Here is a 10,569-nt window from a genome sequence, read left to right on the forward strand (position 1 = left end):
CAAATGTAACAGAAATGAGATGAAGCTCTGTCAGCTCCTGCGGGCTCACCTCTGTGCATCCACCCTGCGCTCCAAGTAGCTTATGCACGGAAATTTAGATAGAAAACAAATGCTTTAAAACATTCCCTGCAAAGTTCATGACTGGAAGTTTATGAGCTTATGTGAGACGGTTATGGATGAAGACCTAATGGGGAAATGCGGCAGATCATAAGGGATGCCACAACTCTGTCTGTGACCCACCAGTGAACCCTACTGATCTGCAGCTCTCCGAACGCAGCAGAGCAACCGTTTTTCAGACGTTTGAATAATTATTACATAACAGGAAGTAACTGATCAGCTTGGCTGTGTTTAGATTAGTCCGCTTGGTAAGAAATATACCTAAAGCACTGACAAATTCTGAGAAAAAATAGAGAAATGAATTGTAATGGTTTTTATCTACGCAGGAAGCTGTAGTTGTCGCCCTTGCACAGAATTAAACAAGTTAATATGAGACACAGGAGTCATATGTTAGAAAAAGATACCAAAGCAGCAGAACGATCGCAGCAAATCTTGAGCTGTCAGATGTTTCCTGTACTATTTTAAGTGCACAAAGCAAGCTGCACTTTGTTAGGGACACATTGTTGCTAGGGAGCCGCCTGGCATCTCTGGTGGGCAAGTGAAGGACTAGTTCATCAGTTTGCTACTCCGAGCCTGACATTTTAAGATTTTGATGAAGCCATTTCCAACTAATTTTAAAATCCAAATCATAGTAATATTCTATATGACATTAAGTTGTATAGCTTTTCAATTGATGGTGACAAAAGCAAGTATGTTGCTTCTGACATGAATATTCTGGTAGAGATGCTGTCATGGGCAGTGATGGAAGAAGTATTAAGATGCTTTACTTAAGTTAAAGTAACTCCACACTGTAAAAATACTTATTACAACTAAAAGTCCTTCAGTGTTACCTAACTGAACGTTTTTAAGTGTTATTATCCAAATGTACATAAAGCTTTATTATTGCTGATACATCAATGTGCGAGTATTATGCTAATTCCAACAAATAGTCTGACCCCCAAAATGATTCAGTTGAAGAGAAGAAGAAGCGGCATAATCCTCACGTTTTAGAAGCTCGGGTGGTTTCAGGTCTACTCATATAATTTATAAGATCATCATATGTAAACGATTCTAGCTGTCCAGTGATTGAAGTGCAAAGTACTTTTTTTCTGTTTGAAATGCAACTGAGTAGAAGAACAATGTGGAATTGGAAATACTCTGGCAAACTATCTGAAATCAGTAGTTAGGTACAGTACTTGAGTAAATGAATTGTGTTACATTCCACCACTGGTCCTGGCTGATTGTGCTGCAGTGAGGATAATGTAAGAAATATGCCTTTACATTGGAGGATAGATCGTGTGACCAAATCTGCATCACGGTACCTTTTTATTTATTTGGACACAGTTTGAATAAATGGATTCAGCACCACAGACCCAAGAAAACCTCAAAATGTCCGCCAGGGCTCTCTCCGGCTTGATCTGTATCAATTTGGACAGGCAGCGAGCACTCTTTTCTCTGTCAACATTACCCTGCCACCAAATCCCACATCCATCTGTGAAAGGATAGCATGTGCGTTACAGGGAAATTTATGGAAATCAAAAAGGTGATGATGAAAGAAGCTGAAATCTCATCTGTCTTAATATGGGAGGTGTGTGTGTGTGTGTGTGTGTCACATGCAGCAGGTTCCTATGGCTGCTGGTGAAAGAGCAGCTTTAGTATAGTCCGCTGGGGGATCAACAGCTGACTGAAGAGTGAAGTGGTCGGCAGCCATGCTTAACTGTTCTTGCCCTCTCGGCTGTTTTTAGCAAACATCCTCCTGATGACTACGGCCTCTGTCTCCCAACACGAGAGCTGCACATCTTCAGACGTGTGTGTGCTTGTTCACACACGGAGCCTCGCCCCCTACCCCCACATTACAGACATCATCCACTTAAGCACATTTCTGATTCAAGGCACTGTACAAGCTTTTTGCACGCTGCACACACACGCACATCCCAGACGTAAGTGAAACATTTACAGATCACATGCAAGCACACGCAAACATGAACGCATACACACAGGAGCACACTTGCATCCACGTAGGCGCACACACACACACACACACACACACACACACACACACACACACACGCACACATCACATGCGGCAGACACACACCACAGAGACTTCCAGTCCCCTCCCCCCAACTGAATAGTCTGTTCTGACAATCCACAGGACAGCCGGAGCATTGACGTCAGAGGCAGGCCCATGAAAATACAGGGTCCCTGGGGGGCTGAGGGAGTTATGCACATCTTCACAGCTTGGCTCGCAACTAGTTCAACAGGCAATGAGCATATTACTGCCTCTGTTTACTCTTATTTGTTGGAAAATGCAATAATAATAAAAAGAGGTTCCACATTTACACAAAGCCTGCCATGCACAAATTTGCATGCGACTGCAATGCGGATCATCTGAAACGTGACGTCAATGGACGTCATTGCACTGTGATCCATTAGGACAAATGTGAGATAGGTGCATAATTTAGGTTAATGGGAATACAAATCAGAGCACATCATTAGCTGCCCTCTGTCGTCTTAATAATTGCCATTTTGAATAACTGCTGTCAGACTGTCGTATACGAGACGTACCCAGAGGAAAGGTTTGTTGCTCGCTCAGACATCCTCACAGTCCCGGGAGAAAAAAATGACATCTTTGTTTACCGCTCAATGTTCTGAACCTTTTTCTTCTAAGACATCAGTGGGACATCAGAGGCATTAATCTCATTGTTCTCTCTTGTCCACCTCCTCTCACCTTTTCAGAGATTGTCTGTGGCCAAATTATGTAACATATTTACTGTCTGTCTGTTACCAGATATGTGTTGCTGTGGTCTTAGCTGTATTCTTGTATCAGTCTATGCGTGTGTAAGTGTGTGTTTAGATATCACCAAAGCAACAGAAAACATATGGGCTAAATATAAATTCAGTATTGTTATATTTTGAATACATTAATCAGAAATATTAGTACACACATTAATGTCACAAACGACACTGAGGCTGTCCTCTGAAAATACTTTCAAAAACAGGTTAACGTTTGGATTTTTATTCCAAATGAATACCTTTGTCTCATGAGTTAATCAACAATTCAACATGTTGAATTTCTCACTGCAGCACAACTAAACCACAACTCGCCTGATAATGTTTACCACAATCAACCAATTAAATGTTATTTAAAATCAGCAAGTCATTATATCAAACATAGCGTGTTGTATTCACGTGCATGAAGTGAAATGCTTGAGTCTCACCTCACTAATTCACTATTTTTGTGCTGCCAGTGTGGTAAAGGGTTTCTTATTAGCTTGTTAGCTTCCTAGCTAAATCAGTCATTTGTTGTTCCTCAGATTAAATGGCAATCGAGACTAAAAGGGAGAATGAAAGGTAGCATTATCGTTGTGGTGGGAAGCCGTTTCTATGCATTACATGTCTCCTGGGATTACTCCTCACTTGGTGTGATGGTGTGACGTCATCATAATGGCATCCACTTCTGTTGAAATGATATAAAAGTCCACTCAGAGGGACTTGTTGCCAGGGGGATGTGGCTGGTGCATCAGTCAGGTTACTTGGACAGCCTGGTTGGTCCGTCTAGTACAGGGTAAGTGCATATGACTCCCTTAGAGTGTCTAATGGATCTGATCTGAGTCCACTGTAACCGTAAATGCATGTCAAAGAGTTTTATCATGCGTGATGCATTTCACTGTGATCAGAGAGGAAAAATGGGGGACACTTGTTGGTCTGAACGAGAGCGATTTTCCGTTCAACAAGATGATTTTGTGCAAGAGAAGCTTTGATTATTTCCTCCTCGTTGCAAAAGAGCTGACTCTGGATCCAAGCTCTCAGCGAGATCCAAGTTTAAATACTCAGGCATTTATAGGTGATGCTCCACTTCTTTTCAGTGCTGCAGCCAATCCTAATGACAAATAGAGCAAAATGACCCATTCTACAGTAGCTGTCTTGTCCAGACGCAGATGAACCAGAGAAAAGTCTGCTTTATGTGGACCGCGAGGCTCACCTGCATCTCTGAAGCTCCATCTCCTCCAGGTGTCAGTCCATAAGTTTAAGACTGGAGCTGCACAGCCAACACATGTACTGACTTGTCTGTACAGTGTCATGGAGGACTTCCTTCCATGTGGTGAACTTGGTGACAGGAAATTAAGAGTCCAGTGCAATGGAACCATTAAAGACAGGCAGATTTTTTTGTTAATATTGTCACATAAGTGGAAGCGCTGTGTAGATTACACAGCAGGGATTACATGCAGTGTCCCCAAGGGCAAGTGTCTACTAATAAAACTTGGCTCTTCAGCTGCCTGCATGTCCGTTCAGAAGAGGCGCAGCACTGGCTTGTCAACAGGAAGCAGGCTCATCTAGTGAAGGTTGCCTTTTATGGACTCAGTGACAGTAACAGCATGTTCAGGGAACCTGAGGAGGATGATGGTCCTAACTTTCATTTGGGGTGGAGCCGATTGAATGGCTGATCTTATTTGTTCTTCGTATTATGGTGTATTATGTGATATAAGATTCTGCTGGCTGCTCTGCTTCCTCTGCAGATATCTTTGACACAAAACAACTGTGCTGCCCTTTGCGGCAGCCAAAGGAAACAGGCCTCTAAACATCCAGCATCTCCAGTATGACATGACTCCTGCTAAGAGCTGTGCTGCTCTACCAGCAACACGAGGAGTGGTTGTCTGGGTCTCCAAAATGGCAGAGGTGGATACCCTCCAACTCTGCCACCCCCCTGCCTGCCAATGGTGTTGCAGAGTTGCGGGACAAACTGTATGCCCGGTTCGATGTTCAAGATGCCGACTGATTGGACTGACTAACTGGATAAATTGGTACAGGCCACACACAGCAAATAGCCTACCAGAGTCTAACTGAGAGAGTCTAGACACCTTTTGACAATGTACGCCTAGCGGACACAGTTTGTTCAATGGATCTTTCTGGAAGGCTGTAACATGACATTGAAGTGTTCTAGACTAGCAATCTAGACTAAATGAATCCTTTGTACAGCTGGACTCTGTAGCAGTTTGGTGGGTAATGGTGGTTAAATCAAGTCTGACAATTATCTGGTCAACTCATAGTCAGACCTGACAAACAAACAATGGTTCAAAAAACCATAGCAACAATAGTTGACCACACATGATAACTTTGCTTCTGGCACCAGAAGTATTGATCAAGAATGTGCAGATGTGATGCCCACATCTTACTTATCACATGCATTTAAAAGGACGTGTTGCCTAATGGAGTATTTTAGCACAGGTCTGGTAGAGTCTTGACACTCATCATTACACAATGTAATGCCTAATAAATGAATCTGGTCAATGATGGCGGATGATCATGTCCTTTTTGACTCTTACTGGTTGGTCCTGGCACCTGTACTGCTTTGAAGCTCTGGCCATCAGTTCCACCACTCAATTGAGTAATTGCTGTGACCTCTAAAACACGCTGACATTGCTATAGCGATGTCTGATAGGGAAGATTCAACAATGACTGATGAAATTATACATATGTTATTACTGTAGCCTCGTTATTACTGTACTGTGTAGCACCAGAAGAATGACCTATCTGATAACAACGGACGTTCATTTCATGATGATTTACTTAGCAATTGTTATTCTGAATGTTAAATTATTTAATCTCTGCAGGGAAAGTCTCATATAATTTCACATTTATCATGGAGGTCAGAGGTCAATGCAATCTGTAGCACCCCTGGAAGCTGAAGAGTATTTTTGTGCATCACTGCAACCTGAAGAAGTTCACTCCAGATGGTGAAAGAAGCATCCAGGCATCGGTGACGTAGGTTTGTAAGGCAGCACTCGGAGCAGCAGAGCTCACTCTGACTGCAAAATGAAGCGTTTGTAAATTCGGAGCATTGGCAGAATTCCTCTGCCTAAATTCAGAGCGTCAGACACACTGTTAGCAGACAATGTGGACAACTGTGCTTCAGCACAACTCGAGCCAAATGGCATCATGCTAAATGACTCGTTCAGAATAAAAATACAGCTCTGAAAGCCTGAAGTCGCTAGGGAACTTAAATTTTAGTATAGTTTTAGTTGGATTATATGCTTTTAGTTATTTAATTTTCTTTTTCTTTTTAGTTTATTAGTTAATTTGTCAATAGAAAAAATGTAAATGAGACAGATTTAATCTAGATGGTACATTTGTTTTTGTTTTTTTTGACCTCTCCAGTATTTTGTTTTTGGAAAGCTTGTTCACTACATGATTACACTCAACAAAACCACACAGCACAGCTGGTGGAGAATGTAATGACATGATCCATGATGAACACATTTCATTGTACATTTCAGTTACAGTTTTAATGCAGCACTTGAAACAGTGAAAGCCTTCTTCTGCGTGTGTGCCACATGCTGACAAATTTAATGTGACCGTATAACACCTCTAATGCTCTCAGTGGCTCACTGTGATTCAGACCTCGCACTGCACAATTAAATTCAAAAGGAAAGAGGATTAACGTGGATAATATGGCGAGAAATAAATGAAAAAAATGTTGGTTAGGTTTCTATCACTGCATGTTGGGAAACGGAGAAAGAGCATGCAGAGAGCATACAGCGGACAGGTGGTGCAGATATGTGATGTGGAGCTGTGTGGAGCGCTGCAGTGGAGGGAACTGCAGAAAGCACATGAATAAAAAAAAAACATTTAAATGGGTGAAAAAAAATGTGATGAAAGAAGTGTGCAGGGAGAGGAAGGGGGTTGGTGGGTGTATCTGCGTCAGAGCTGGAGCCAATGAAGTCAGAGATGGGGCAGGCTCGAGCAGGAGACGCTGTTACTGCCACTCACAGCACCCGCCTGGGCCTCATGTCCTCTACGTCACAGAGTTGGCACAAATTATGCCTGCCTGAACGTTTGTCACACACACACACACACGCGCACGCACACACAGGGTAAAATGTAATTTATGTTACACACTTATAACGTGCCATTTAATGACATTTAAATTAGCACCGGCAGACGTTTATTTTATTCCCTTCAAAGTAAAACCTCAGTCAGAAATTTTACTTATTTCTGTAAAAAAAAACACAGTGCTGAAAATGGAGGAAAAGGAAGATCTTTACGTTTTTCTGTATTATTCTTTGCACCTTATATAACATCAAGCTGTTCATCATCAAGCTAATGTTAATGTACTGGAGTAAATGCAGCATGTAGCCTGACAGCTGATGCAAGTGCCAGTTTTTCCAGAGGAAAAACTTTCTTGCATCAGTACCAAAGGATGCATTGCAGTCAGTAATATATATATATATATATATATATATATATATATGTGTGTGTGTGTGTGTGTGTGTGTGTGTGTGTGTGTGTGTGTGTGTTCTATTTATGCTATATTATTATAGCATTAAATAGTATTTGTGAGGCTCTGAAGTGCACGTAAAAATTAAATGATTAACTAGGAATTTTTTCCTAAAATGTGGATTTACTGTAGTATTTGATAATGAAATTATAACAAAAATAAGGGCAGTGCTGATCAAATAAACAGCCTTATTTTTGTGGGAAAAAAATCCCAGAAACATACGATACATTTTTTTTGTTTGTTTTTTCTCTCTGATACACACACACACACACACACACACACACACACACACACACACACACACACAGAGAGAGAGAGAGAGCCCAGTATTTACACACACTCACGCATCTCTCACACATGCAAATCCTGGTTATTTAGATTAGCGGGCAGTGTTTCCGTTGGCACCACTTCTGACCTAGATTATCGCAACCGTAATTCTAGAGGATGACTATGATGATGAGCATGTGGTCAGAGGTCTGTGGAGGGGAAAGAAAAAAAAACAAACAAAAACAAACACTGCTCATTGCTGACGTCACTCAGCCATGGTAAACGCTCCACTGTGCAATCTTGTAAAACTGCAGGCAGAATAGGAGGTCAAATGTGTCTCTTTGGATGTGCACATGAGAGCGGGCACATGCATAAAAAACACACAGGCAGCTGCAAATACTGTCCAGCTGCGACGAAAAGGTAGAAATCTGAATTCTCTTGTTTCAGTTTATGATTATTCATCAGGGAAGTTTTGCCTCCCACCGCAGCTTTGCCGGTGCGATGATTTTTATTAATATGTGGGCCAAAATATGACTCAGATTGGGTATTTTTGTGCTTCTGACACTGTTACAACCAGGAGAGCAGCAGCTGCAGCTCTTCTGGCAGAAGTCACATCCTATAGGTGATGATGCAAGCGAGGAGACATGAGCCATGACCTCATCAGCTCTCCATCAAACCATCACTCTGCCCTCTACCACACACACACACAATGAGGAGTTACTGCTGGCTTCACAAAAGACAAACAGCCTCCCTCAGTGCCATACGACGCTAACACTCCGCTTGTTGAACACACGTGTGCTGCTCTCTGACCCGACATGCTAACGGCGGCCTGGTCAAACGAAGCCTTTTAAACACACAGGCGGATCATTATTTACAGCTGAGTGATGTCACACAGCCTGTCAGAGTGTGTTTCTTGTGATGGTGTGTGTACAGCGAAGTGCTCCTTGTGCAAGCATCACACATGGACACACCAAGAGGGAATGATTTTAAACGCAACACAGTTTCCGGCATCATCAAAATTTAAAAGTGTAGATTTTTTTTTCTTGACATTTGATGTTTGGTCTTTTCATACTCACCCTGTTTGATTTTACCCCAAACTTTCCCAATGTGCTTTTATGTCATTAGAACAAAAAATAAGAATTATTACTCTGTTATTTCAGCAATATTTCAACAATATGATTTAAACTCTGTGAGAGTAGTGCAAGCTACAATTAAGTTCTTTATCAAATATTCAATTAGCACAAAACACGTTATACAGAATGTGCAAACACTTTGTGTGTCGTGTAAAAATGCTTTGGTTCTTCTTTTTTTATTCAGTTTCATTCAGAAGACACACATGGAGAAAACATGATTAATGCAAGAATGAAAGAGAGTAAATGAAATCTAGCTGACTTTATTGTTAATGTGTGCGGGCTGATATAAATCAATTTTGTGCCTCAGAAACGCTTTTAAAAGAAGAGAAAAAGAGAGCGAGAGCTCCTTATTGAGCTAAAAGAATTTGGGGAGTGGCTGGGAGAAGGGGTGGGGGGTGGGGGGAGTGTAAGTGGCTGCCTGCAGCCCTCATCAGAAGCCAAACAAAGTCAGGATGAATCATAGGTGAGAAATATGGGTGCTGACGTACAGGCCTGCCAATCTCTCTGCACAGAAGACATCAGAACAGGCCGAGACGGCCGAGCAGCCACAAGTCAGCTCTGCCTGTTTACTGACAACACGTAGACACGATCCATTCATGAACTGAACACGCTAATCGACACACGCTCACACACTCTAGACTTGCCCCTCACTCACACTTCAACTTGAAACTGTAGCACAATATTCACGCTCAATATTTTTCACATTTTTCCCCTAATTTATTGTGTTCTATAATCCAACTGTTCTGTCAAAAAACATAATGAGAGGACTTCACGTTGTTCAGCGCTGCAGTCAAACTGAAGCTCAGAAACTGAAAATCAATAACTCAATAACAACAACAATGAGCTCACTTCAACCATAAAATGGAATTATTTTTCTTTTTTTCTGACTTTTGCTACGTCACAAAAAAAACTGTGATGCTGACACCTCTCTTGATATCAGAGGATCATATGAATCTATCATTTTGTGGAACCTTTCAGCAGTCATCAAGTCTGCACATAATAATAAAAATGTGCAACAAAAAAAGATGTTAATCCAGAGCTACTGGTGGTGTGAATTTCTCTGATGCTACTCCCTGCATTTCATCTTTATACTTCAGCCCCACCTAGTGTCTGTCTGTCTGTCTGTCTGTCTATCTGTCTGAGGACACTGATGGAGGCATCTAGTAACTACTGTCAAATTAAAGAGGAGAAAAAGGTCAAATAAGTATAAAAGTAAAAATCCAACAAATATAATGGAGAAAGTGTTTACGCTCTCTTTATACAAATCTCTGTTTGCTCTTTTGTGACCTGTAATACACATTAAGACCACTAAGTGGTATTCTTGTACAAGTTGAGCTTGTTGCAATCAGGCCTGCAGCATGACCCTGGTACACTGACGCTGCTGTGCAACAGTGAAGAACATGGATGAGAATATTCATGAGGATATGTGAGTGTCTGAATGTGTGTGAGGTTGCATGGGGTTTATACACTAAGTGCTCCGTGGCGTCACGAGAGTGGCAAACAGCCCTGTGAGCCACGGCCTCGCTTCCACACGCTGTCAACGTCACGGGCACAACGTCAAGCTACAGAGACACACATGGCGCGCCGCTGGAAAGCCACGCCGGTGTATGACGCTGAGCTGCTCCTCACTTTAATCTATGAGGACAAACCATTCCACAGGACCTGGAACTATTCTCTCAACTCTGAATCCAAGATGAAAGAGGAGCTCTGACTGGCCTTCTGTCTCACAGGAATGGGGCCTTTTTGTTCCTGTGAGTGGAGGCCATTTTGTAATGTTCTTCTTGACGTATTGGT

This window comes from Chelmon rostratus, chromosome 11 (assembly GCF_017976325.1).
Source record: "Chelmon rostratus isolate fCheRos1 chromosome 11, fCheRos1.pri, whole genome shotgun sequence".
NCBI lineage: Eukaryota > Metazoa > Chordata > Actinopteri > Chaetodontiformes > Chaetodontidae > Chelmon > Chelmon rostratus.